Source organism: Betta splendens, chromosome 13 (assembly GCF_900634795.4).
Source record: "Betta splendens chromosome 13, fBetSpl5.4, whole genome shotgun sequence".
Taxonomy (NCBI): Eukaryota; Metazoa; Chordata; class Actinopteri; order Anabantiformes; family Osphronemidae; genus Betta; species Betta splendens.
The window spans coordinates 4,505,427-4,517,678 of record NC_040893.2 but is presented as its reverse complement, the minus strand read 5'-3'; the positions used below and the strand labels follow the sequence as shown (position 1 = coordinate 4,517,678).

The window sequence follows — 12,252 nt, the reverse complement described above, 5'->3', positions numbered from 1 at the left end:
AAAGTGTAACTTTTAGCATGACCTTTCCTTAGAAAGGCTTCTGAGAATCAGTTGGAACTCTCTGTGTTTTAGTGACTGATTGGGATTGGGCAAATATTCACGTATTGGACAATGTTACTGCTTTAAATTCTCAATAGTTTTAATCAAAATTCTTAGTTTGATCTGACTTACACTACCTGTAAGTTGACTAACAAAAGCCATCTCTTTTGTTTCTTTCTCAAAAGAAAATTTTACTCAATAAAATGTGAGCTCAAACACAAACCTTTATTGCTGTAATATAGATAGTACAGTCATTATCATTGACTCTCACTATTTTATTATTAAACGATCCATACAAGCAGTTCCTCATTTCACAAAGCGGAAGTATGGATGCAATAAACTCATAGATATGCCATCAACCCCCTATAAAGCATGTGCGTACCACAAACATGTAACATGTACAGTACCAGTGCACACAACGCCTTAACACCAACGTAGTAAAAGAAGGTAGGTTTAACATTCACGTTTGTGCGCTTAAAGGGTTGATTCAGTTCAACTTGTTTTACTTTTGTAAACACATCCCAACTGAAACATGCACCGCACACTTGGAGTAACAACACAACTTTCTTGTCAGTGAAGTGAATTAATACCAATAGTGCTCTCAATGAAGGCCAAAGTATTCGACATGGCAGAAAGTTGATTTTTACAGTTTGGTGGAACTGTGTCGTCTTCCACGTCTTCTAAATCCACTGAATGTGAGTGGGGCGTGACCTCATCTTAGTGTTTACTGTATAGACTAAAGATAACCATCTCTGAGTCACGCATAGGCATGTTCCAAAGATCCCACGCTCTGCCCTCCTTCACTCGTTCGTACGTCCTGTCCGTGTGACGCTGTCGCTCTGCTGTCTAACGTTAGCAGAGCAGACTGCCACAGCCGAAGGAGCCTCATGGAAACGTGAGACATCCTTGCTGACATTTCTTCTGAAGAATGGCACCGCTGCCTTCTACGCACCCTCTGTGCCTGCGACGCCGCATCACGGTCTGGTTTCAGTGGGCAGTGTCAATGTGAATGCAGCATGGGGAGGTTGAGCAGAGAAATTCAACCTTTTGTACCTGCGGTTACATAAAAAAGAATGGAACAGTCGTATATTAATGCTCTACATGTAATTTGGGGGTGCGCAGTGTTCTAGCTGTAGCTGCAAACACTATAGGTGTAGATTTCAGTGTTGAGGCGGCGGCGCCTAGTGTCCAGTTTCCCATCACCCCACTTTGACATTCGCCCGCTTCTTCACAGGAGTTTCTCACAGCCTTTTGTTTTACCTAAACTAACCTCAAAGCCACTGCGGTCAAGGTTGTGAGACAGCACCTTGTAGCGGCGGCTCCGCTCCAGGTTGTGGGTTCACAGCCAAGTGTTCTCCGAAAAGGATGGGTCCAGTGGTTTTCACGGTGGCGTGTGAACCGCGGTGCAGGCAGCGAGACGTCCCTGAGCTGCCCAGCTGTTGAACATGGGTTAATATTTCACTTCCCTTGGCCACTAAAAGTTGCGTCTATATAAATGGAATGTGTGAATCATGTGGAGCAGCTCTGACAAAGGACACTTCGGTCACTATAATATATTAAACAAGCTAGAAAAGCTTGTTTATGCAACCATCATAACAGCTCCTGAGTCTTTAGCGTTGTACAGTAAGTAACACTGCACTTTAAGCTATCTGACCTTTCCCCTATTGAACCAGAGGATGGAAATATTTCTTCGTCTTTGCTTCATGTGCTCAGAAACTGTTTGCTCACATAATTTGAGATTTAATATTTTAGATTATAAAGTTATAAAGTCGCACTTAGCATTTTCTCCTCCCAGTAAAGTCCAACTGCTTTAGAAATTGTAATTATAATGTGCTGTTTCAAATAAAAGGACATCTCCAGCATGGAGGACTGCTTAGGCCAAAGGGTACTTACTTTTCTTCTCCGTGAAATAGGTCAAATTCCAAAGCACAACAGTAGCACTGCAACAACACGTCTTAAATGTGCATTGTGTTTTCAGAGAAAACAACGTGGGACCTCCCACCACAGTGTCACAGCTCTGACCCAGCCCCAGCAAAGTGCCACATACGCTTAATAAACTCCATGTGCTCGTAACCTGACACGACGACTGAGACTGGAAGGCACACGGGGATGGACATGCTCGTGGGTGATGGAGGACTCCCAGGTGACCTATTTGTACACAGCAACACGTCACCCAACAGGGCTACAACACCAGAGGCCCATAAAGCAACAGAGCAGAGGGGTCCCCTGAGAACCCAAGGCCCGTTTAGAATGGATTCATTGGAGAGTTTCTTTCAGGTTTTGTCCTTTACAGTCACATTCACAGTGGTTGCAGTATTGGTAGTGGTCTGAGCCAACACCCTCAAAATGACTAACAATCAGCACATCAGTATGTGCTAAGACCAGTTCCAGCTAAGGCTGATAGGACCTGCCAGTGTTGTGGATGTAGACAAAGGCGTCAGTATTTTGTGGATTTACATTGCTGAACTGTGTCAATAATGTTGCCGTAGTGTGTTTAAATCCATATCTTGGTCAGTTTTCAATACAGAACATTCAGACTAAGTAGGTGGGGGTGCATTTTCTTCAAGCCCACTATAACTTCTTTGTCCAATGCAAAAGACACATGTTTGACATACAGTATTGCTGTGGATGTCATCACCAAAGGCATCATTTTGTTTTCATTATGTTAGTAAGTGAAGTCAGATTTTGTAGTAGTATCAAAACATTCCCACCAATAAGTAATGATCAAGTCTTCATCCACACATCTGCCCTGTGCAGGTTTGTAATTTGGAAGGTGATGTTTTCATTCATACAGAATAATTAGCAATAATCACACTTTGAGGATGACAGCTAAAGTTCGTTCAGACAGTCAAGACAATAGTTTTGGATCCCACCAACCCAGAAAAATGCACCACAGATCCCTCGCTCAGCATTTCTCACATTGCTCGGCCTTAATCGGAAACAGGCAGACTGGATCTAGTCCCATGTGGAAGACTGAATTATAAAAACTGTGAACAATTAACATTCATGAGGGTCTGCCCTGCCCCAGAGAGAGGAATCGTATCTGCTTATGTTAATTTCTCAGGATTAATATAAGAAGCTTTTAAAGGCAATTCATTTCTGTATGAAGTAGAGACTTTTTACCTGCTTGGAGAAGCCAAGTCCAAAGTAGTGCTTATTTTATCTATTAGAGAACATAACTCTAGTACTTCATCTAGTACTTCAAGTTTTAATAGCATAATGTTCAGGGGAGAAACAATATGTTTGATGGCACCACACAGGAGCATGGTAAGGCATCCAAGGATGAGTGTGCATTTGTGTGTGTAATGTTGGCTCAGAGTCGGGCTGGCGCCGTCCCCGGCCTCGTGGCTGCTGCTCCAGATGTGCGCTGTCTCTGTCTCTCTGTCTCTGTGTCTCTCTCTCTCTCTCTCTCTCTCTCTCTCGAAGGACTACCCAACAGGACCGAAAGAGGTAGATGAGGAAAGCTGTGCTGCAGGACCCAATGGGGGAGGAGCAGGAATCTGAAACTCGACCTCCTCCTCCTCAGCCCTGTCATCCACTGTGCTCCCTGCGTTGTCCTCTGCCACACACAGTAACTCATTCGGAGACTTCTGCACTTTCAAGGGATTGTGTAATAATTAAAAGCATTTAAAAAGCAGAAGATATTTTTTTTTCATTTTGCTTTAGTACTTTTTTTTTACTTTTAAATTTACCCCTCCTCTCAAATAACCAAGCATCTAAAAACATAAGCCTTATTTGGGCTTCATCACTATCATTTCACACTTACATTATAATATCTGACTCAGCTGGTGCCCGTGACTCACAGAAAATCTACAGTAATTATTTTCATACAGTACCTGAAGCATAGTCAGCAAAATAATTTCATCCAGCTACCGTATGAAAGGAAGAGATCAAAGCAGCACCATGTTTTTAGACTCCACCAGTGGACACCTGCCAGTTTGCCTATAAATCACCGTGGACAAACTCCTTAACGCATTAACTTTTCCCTCTGTTCACGGGCCAAATGTAGCTGATTTACATATGCAATTAGCAGGGCTGAGAGGGGAAATTTCAGGTTTTACAATAGCTGTCATGGTCTGCAAAAGGAAGACAATCACAATTAGAGTCAATTAGTTAAACAGGCTCGTCTATTTCAATTACTCATGTGCATCTGTCAGTTAATGTCTGACTGTTTAAGATGCACGACTGATGGATGACAACAGGACACGGGTGCCGCCCTTAATCGCTGAATGCACAACGTTTCACAGATACGCTCATCAAAACATGTCTTTTAAGTAACACTTGTGTTAGTGTTTATGTCATTATTGCAGAATGGGACTGAATCTTTAGTGGGTCTGTCTCCCTGAACACACCCAAACTATAAAGAGGAATAATGCTCCCCAGAGAATACTTTTTACAAAGTGTATGTCCAAAAACATGAATTACTGTGATGGTTTTATGCTATTATAACAGATATAAATTGGCTGGATGTAAAAACATGTGGAAATAATTATCACACTCATTGCAATGTACAATTTGTTTGACAAACTCATATATGCAAAACCCAAATACTTGTCTCCACACGCCTAACCCTTTGAATGTGTAATTTACTGCCTTTGTATTCGGATTTGTGCGTTTATGAATATACACATCAAAGCTACATAAACTTATTAAAATGGCATTACATTTTTTGGTACCTCTGCGGAAGCTCTGCATTGAATTACGCAAAAGATGTAACATTTCAAACTGAAACATCAGCTTTGTTCACATGGTCAGAGCAGTCTGACATTGTTCACTAGAAACTTGATCTTTCATGAACAGTATCTATTTAAGTCCGGGTTTCTACTGCAGCTGCTGAGTCAGAAGGTTGGGGGGCATTTTTTGTGTTCACGTTTAATTTTGTTTTGTATGAAAGTCACCCTTTCCAACCTGAGGAGCCGTCTCATTGTCAATAAATGTCAGCTGTGCGCCAAGACGGTTTGGCCTGGCAACAAAACACCACTTGATGGCAATTGGCAGAATTTCTTCCCCTCAACCGCTCCTCTGCCAATCAGATGCAGGCTTGGTGGAACCGGAGCATGTTCACCGTAGCAACGGCTCCACTGTACCTCTGCTCGCTGACAGCCCCCACACAGTCCTCTCTGTCCACAGCAGCTGGATTAAACAGCACGCAGGTGAGGTGAAACGGGCCTGTCCTGCAACTCAGGGTGATATCAATTCTTACCGGCAGGTACTGTAAAGGAGTTGCTAACAAGAGGTAACCTTTTGAACAAGTAGAACATATGCAGGACATACAAAGAAACAGAACTATGGTCACTAAACTAAAACAAACAATGATGAAGGGCTCTCAAGTTCTACACAGAAAACCTTAAACATGATGTCTCAAATTAAACTCAACATGGCTTTGCACACTAACAAAGGTTCACAACATCAGGAAAGGAAAGCTCGCCAGGTGGTACTGCCTGAGAAGATGGAGGAAGTTCGGCATGAACACCAGCATCCTCACCAACCTCTACAGGTTCACCGATGAGAGCCTCGGACTGGCTGCACAAAAGTGTGGCACAGGAACTGCTCCGGCCAAAGTCGGGAAACACTGCAGAGAGTGAAGCAGACGGCACAGAGCATCATGGGACGCAGTCTCACCTCCATCAGCAACATCTTTCACAGACGGTGCCTGCATAAGGCAAACAGCATCATTACGGACCAAAGTCACCCAGCACACAGACCATTCCACCTGCTGCCTTCCAGCAGACGCTAGCCTGACTGCACGCACGGAAAGACTGAAAGACCGTTTATACCACCAGGCTGTCAAGCTCCTTAACGCAGCATAATATAACATCCTACTGTATGCTATCAGTGCCATATGAGTTGATGCTCATGACCTGCAATACTAAGATTCACCTCCATAACTGCAAACACAGACAGACACAAACACAAACACACACACTTACAGTAGATCTCACTTGTTTATGCAAGTAGCTACATACATATTGTAGCAACTGTATTTACTGGTTTATATTATTGGTATTACATTCATATTATTATTTGTATTTATGAAGCAACTCATTGCATTGTTGACTGAGCATTAACCTGCACATGACAAATAAATCAATCTGAACATTCACAACAACACCATTACTCACAAAGCTCTTCAGACAAATAGACTCACGAACAAGAACAAGGCAAGAACAACCGAGACAAAGACAGACATTCAACATGAACAACCTCAGGTGTGATATAAATAAGACAGACTGACAAACCCACTGGAAATAAGAAAGTGGGCAAGTGAGCGACTGAATAAACAAATAATGTGTCAAATGAAGAAGGGGAAGAAGAAATGTGACAGATGTGAAATATACATGCAACGTCCTTATATATGTTAAAACCAGGAAATAATAGTGCCCAAATGGGGTGTGCCCAAGGTGACTGACAAGGAAACAAGGAATAACGACATCAAATCAGTTAATATAAGATTTGAATTGGATTAAATACTTATTGAAACCTGTTTTGCTCATGTTTTAGTCCAGGACAGAGAAAGGTATGTAATGTTTATTGACATTTTTTCTCTTACAAAACAATCTCAAGAGAGGCTTGTTGCAAAAAGGAGACAAAGACCTACTGTACAGTATATGCCTGTTAGGGACAGGGGACAAATAGTAATTAAATAAAAGCAATATTAGGCAGTTTTTACAAAACTAGGACAACTTTTCAGTTTCATTGTCGCTCTCCCCAATGAAGTGTGAGCACACGTGTGGGTCCAAACACCACACAAGAGGTTATAACGGGTTGATGGTGGTTATTCTACATGAGTAAGATAAGATATGGTTAGAGAGCAGAGGACTGTGGAAGGGCAGTGTCAGCTGCTTATAGCAGATGCTTGTGGGGGACGCCGTGATATTCGAACCACAGCACAGATGTGAGAATCCAGCTTAGGACAAGTGTGGGTGGTGCTTTGTGTTTCAACACAGCTGGGTCAAAGTATCCACAATTATTTGAGTAACCCATTCCTGACCAAGCAGCAGCAAACACACATCTGCACATAGGCAGGAGCAAACGTACAAAAAATAAAGACCCCCAGTGGAGAGATTTGCCTCACACAGAGATGAATGTGTTCCCTAAAAAGCTCAAAGACTAGGAAGCCATATTTAGAGGATGAACTTGGTTTAAACATGTGCTCAAGATTAAATTTTTTTCTTCCTAATTCTGATGTCCTCTGTTTTTCGTGAGAAACAGAATAAAGACTTGGAAAGTCACGTGTCTCTTTTACTTCTTTAAATGGATAATGAAATGGACTTTTAGAAAAGATCACATCTGACTCGTAGTGTACTGATCCAGTTGCCTTTACCCATCTGGATGCCCCCCCCCCCCCCCCCCCCCCATATAATCTCTGTGACGCAGGAAATTTAATCTGGATATCCTGGTAATGATGAAAGTGGTAGTAATAGGATTAAACTGGGCTTGACGGGAGTGTGTGTACTCTATGAACACAACATGACTGACATATACTGTACTACTGACTGTGTAGACTGTGAAGAAAGGTGCGATGTCTAATTGAGAATTACTCTTTGTCCAGGACTTTACAGTACATTTACAGTACATCTCTCGCTCGCTAGCGTACTGCTGGCCGTTAGCAGCCGTTAGCTGTAGCTGCTCCATTCAATTCAATTGAATTGAATTCAATTTTATTTTTATAGCACCAAATGACAACAAGGTTATCTCAAAGCATTTTACAAGGTAAGGTTTAAGACCTTACACAACTAAACCCAACAGATACCACATGTAGCAAGCTTTTAATTACAATTTGACAGTAACAGTGGGGAGGAAAAACTCCCTCTCTAACGAGGAAGAAACCTCCAGCAGAACCAGGCTGAATGTGGGCAGCTATCTGCCTCAACCGGTTGGGGTGAGAGGAGAGAGAAAAGCACAGCAACAACAATAAGCAACAACAGAACACAGGCAGGATGGTTGGACCAGAGACTGGACACAGGATGGTTGGACCAGGGACTGGACACAGGATGATTGGTCCAGGGACTGGACACAGGCAGGATGGTTGGACCAGAGACTGGACACAGGATGGTTGGACCAGGGACTGGACACAGGATGATTGGTCCAGGGACTGGACACAGGCAGGATGGTTGGACCAGGGACTGGACACAGGATGGTTGGACCAGGGACAGGATACAGGATGATTGGTCCAGGGACTGGACACAGGCAGGATGGTTGAACCAGAGACTGGACACAGGATGGTTGCTCTCTCATCAGAACTCTAGCTGCAGCATTTTAAATTAGCCGGAGTCTTTTTAAGATGTTAGGACATCCTACTGTATGAGTAAGGAGTTACAGTAGTCCAGCCTAGAGGTAACAAATGCATGGATTCCCTGCATGGCTTTGAGAGAGGATGCTTCTGATTTTAGCTATATTTCTAAGGTCAAAGACTTGGTAAGTTTTTTAAGTTGTTGAATCTAGACAGTGATTTCTGTCATTTAGAGGAAGTCGCTAATGAATGTCTTCTCTAATACTGGATTCAATCCAGACAAATGAATTCCCTAATTACTCTAATCACCACTGCAACACATTTACACATCCTACAGTATTTAGATAATGACTAAGTTGAACAGCTAAAGCTTTGACCCTCTGCATTAGTTTAGCTAAAGGTGATGTGAATTTCACCATTTTCTTCAACTTTGGTCAACTTGGAAGGCCAAGCCCACAGGGTGTGAAAATGGCCTGTGGTTTGAGTTGGTGATCCTGAAAGTGACAATTGCTTACACGAGTCGACGAACACGACGATAAATCACCCCAACTGTACACACGTACACACAAAACCTCAATTCAAGAGACACATTGTGACTGTGCTACGTGTCCTTGTGGCTCAGTAGCTTCTACTGAGACTTCCAAAAACAGGCCGTGCTCAGACTGGTCCAATCATGTACAGAAGTGTGAGATAAAGAAGAAAACGTGTTAATAACTAGTAGAACATAATATACTGTAGTATACACAATCTAAGGTTGATACTGATATAGATAGTTGTGTATATACTCAATGTTGTGTGCTGTATATCATGTGATGGCATACTTACGACAGTATAACTTTCACTGATTCGTGTGAGTGGGTGTTGAGGCTTCCTGTGTTCTTCCCCTCAAAGCTGGGTTGGACTCCTCGAGTCATCCAGGCCGGTAATTGATCCAAGCCTGGCAGTTCTATACTGCTGGCTGGCAGCCATGGTGGACCTAGCTGACCTCTGAACCCAGCTCACTGCTCCTTGTCTTACTCCACTGGCTTTTAACAGACTTGAAAACTATCAATCAATCTCTGATGGATCACAGGGTGATGCTTAAATCAATATGCAGCACAGGCTTTATTTCTTTTCCGGTCTACATAATAAGTCCAGCAGTGTTTTGGCTGATTTTCAGATCCTGTGATGGGTCCCGCTGCCAGCAGTGAGTATTACAAGATCACGCAATCTTCTTATACACAGCGGCGCTCTATATGTTGCATTGTACAGCATGTATTCCAACAGCAAGGCACTTGGGAACATTTAACTAAAAGCCTGAAGCATGAATAACTCGTTCTGGGTTTCAGACATCTTTGGTAATGATTTATGTAGTTATACACTCAACGCACATCACAATGTGACATGAATGACGGCAAGAACAATAATTTAACATCTTTGCAGCTGTTAAAGTTTGATGCCAATAAGTATAATTATATGAATGACTCACATCAGATGCCTGGAGTTCGGGAGGGATGGGTGGGTGGAGCTGCTTGTGAACAGAACAGTGTATGAAAAATACTTCAAGACAGAACATGCAAGAAATATCATGGAAATACCAACAGCATCAGTGGGAATGCAACATAAGGCAACAGGGCTATAAATCCCAGGAATCTAGTTTAAGCTTTTAGTACTTGTCATTATTGCATGCGATCACCTGCTTTATATATTAATTGGTTACTGTGTTATTTTATTACTCAGAAGTTAGATATTACATATTTGCTTGCTGAGTGTCTGCGAATGAAAGAGATTATTGTCAGAGATTTGCCCGTCCTGCTGTGCTGCTCACCACTCCTGCTGTAAGGCAGCGACCCGCTCACACACCACCCTGGTTCCTGCACAGCGAGCCAGAATTGTTCAACTTCAGCATGAGGGAGGACAGCATGGCACCGTTTCAGAGACCGCAGCTCCTCTTTGATGTGTTCTTTCTTTGTGGGTGAGGAAAACCTCATGGGCCGGGCCCATCCCCGCCTTCGCCGCCGCCTCCTTCTCCCCCTTTAACCCAGCTGGCATCTGAGCAACACAGGCTGACCAAAGGTTCGGTGAGGAAAGCAAACAGGAACGTATAAGAACACCGCCGTACCTGCAAATGATTTACAGAACGAGTGGAGGGGTCATCTGAATGTGAGCTAAGCCAAAGGGCAGCGCTGTACGCTGGGCTGCACGTGACTCTACGCAAGAAACACAGGCAAACCTCCAAACGTGTAATTAGCTGTTACTATTTCCACTCTGCGTGGCCCTAAAGCAGCAAAGGACTGGTGGATGTGCAGCCTGAGCCAGGAAAAGTTGAGGCTGTTTGTATGGCTTGCAAATCATACACTTTTCAACTTTTTAGCTATTAACTTTTTGTGTTGGTTTAGGGACAGAAAAGGGAAGAAGACCAGATGAAAAGAGAGTTTTTTTCAGCTCAAAAACAGCTTTCCTGCACTTCAGAAATCCTCAAAATGTAAGACGAAATAAAGGCAAAAAAAACATAAAACTGCAAAAACAGATGTTTTCATTCGGACGGGAAATAATTATACTGACAAGGTTGAAATAATATGCGATAAGGAAACCTGGCCAGCTGTTTTACAGCCAGTGAAAGGCTGTCCTTGTGAGGGACACCTCAGTTTCACATTAAAAGCTCTTTTCCCTCCTTGCTATATCCTGCTGCACTGAACATCACCCAAGCTGCAACCTAATACGAAGTCCTGGCACAGCTTAAAAGCAGAGCTGGGGCCCGCCTCACTTCCTACTTTCCTCTGCTCCTTTGTTTTCCTGCGTCTCGAGAAAAGTAACAGCAGACTTGGAGAAAGACAGGACTTGAACTGCATTCAGCAATGACCTAGATCTCTGCAAGGCAAGAGGAAGGTAGGCTTTTTGCACACTGGTGGTTCTTCCAGGAAGGTTCTCCTTCCCCGGTGTCTTCTTGGGTCTTTCAGCAGAACAGAGAAGCGTATTGACCACATTACTACTGCTGATCCATCTGTCGATCTCACCCTTAATCTCCACTCATGGCAAAGACCCAAGATGCTTGAACCTTTCCATTTGAGAGGAATTCCTCTCAGGCCACCATTTTCTGACCTCAGACTCGGAGGCGGTGGTTCTCATGCCATCTGCTTCACCCTACAGTAGATGTTCTAGTAATTCTGTCATGTCCGGAGCGCGAACTGTGAGTGGAGGCGAGACTGACAGTTTCTAGCCTGTGTCGCTGAGTAATTTAAAAACAGGAAGTTAGATGACAGGAACAAACAGTAACAAAGGAGCCTCCACCTGGCTGGAGGGCTCTACTGTATCTTAGCAGGCAGTGGAAAAAAATCAATGCATGACTTTTTCTTGGCTAAACAGCTTTAGTTTCACTAATTCACGAATAGTACGCAATTTGTCCAAACACTCCTTAGCCGACTGACAGCCAAGCTGCAAATATTTCCCGTAGCAGCGTGAATCATAAATATGTTTTATTTAAATCCCCTTTCAACAGAAAGTCATACGGTTTATTTTTCATAGAATCCTTATGTACGCATTTATACATGATTAGCATATTTGGTTGCTATTATTTTACATTGACTCTTGGGATTATAGGCTTCAGCACTTTCCGATTCTAAAGGATAAGGGAGTCGGATAACATATGGATGAATTATTCTAAAATATAAACATTTTTCACCCAAAGGTAATTCAAGGAGTCAACATGTTCATCTGTCTGGCATCTCTCTGGGTTCTCAAAATCACAAAATCTGGTTAATTGTCAGTAGGTGTGAGTGTGAATGCACTTAGAATTTGTCTGTGATGGACTGACTTCGATTCGTGCTGTATTAGTGTGTGGTGTTGTTGAGCTCCCAAACAGCCATGCGTGAGCCAATTTAACTGAAATGTAAATGATGTGCCTACAGCATTTGTGTGGCAGTCAAATCCCATTCAAATACCTCACATATAATCCCTTCCAATTGCTTTGAATGGAAACTTATATAACAGTTTTAAAATGT

At 42.8% G+C, this 12,252-nt stretch overlaps 1 long non-coding RNA gene across 1 annotated transcript; it reads right to left on the bottom strand.

Moving 5' to 3' along the window:
- Nucleotides 1-251: 251 nt before the first annotated feature.
- LOC114868343 (uncharacterized) lies at nt 252-2,024 on the bottom strand. The gene is made up of 3 exons (XR_003788012.2): nt 1,933-2,024; nt 1,346-1,475; nt 252-1,092 (listed from the first exon to the last, which is right to left on the bottom strand). It is a non-coding gene; the product is annotated as an uncharacterized LOC114868343 (long non-coding RNA).
- Nucleotides 2,025-12,252: the final 10,228 nt, after the last annotated feature.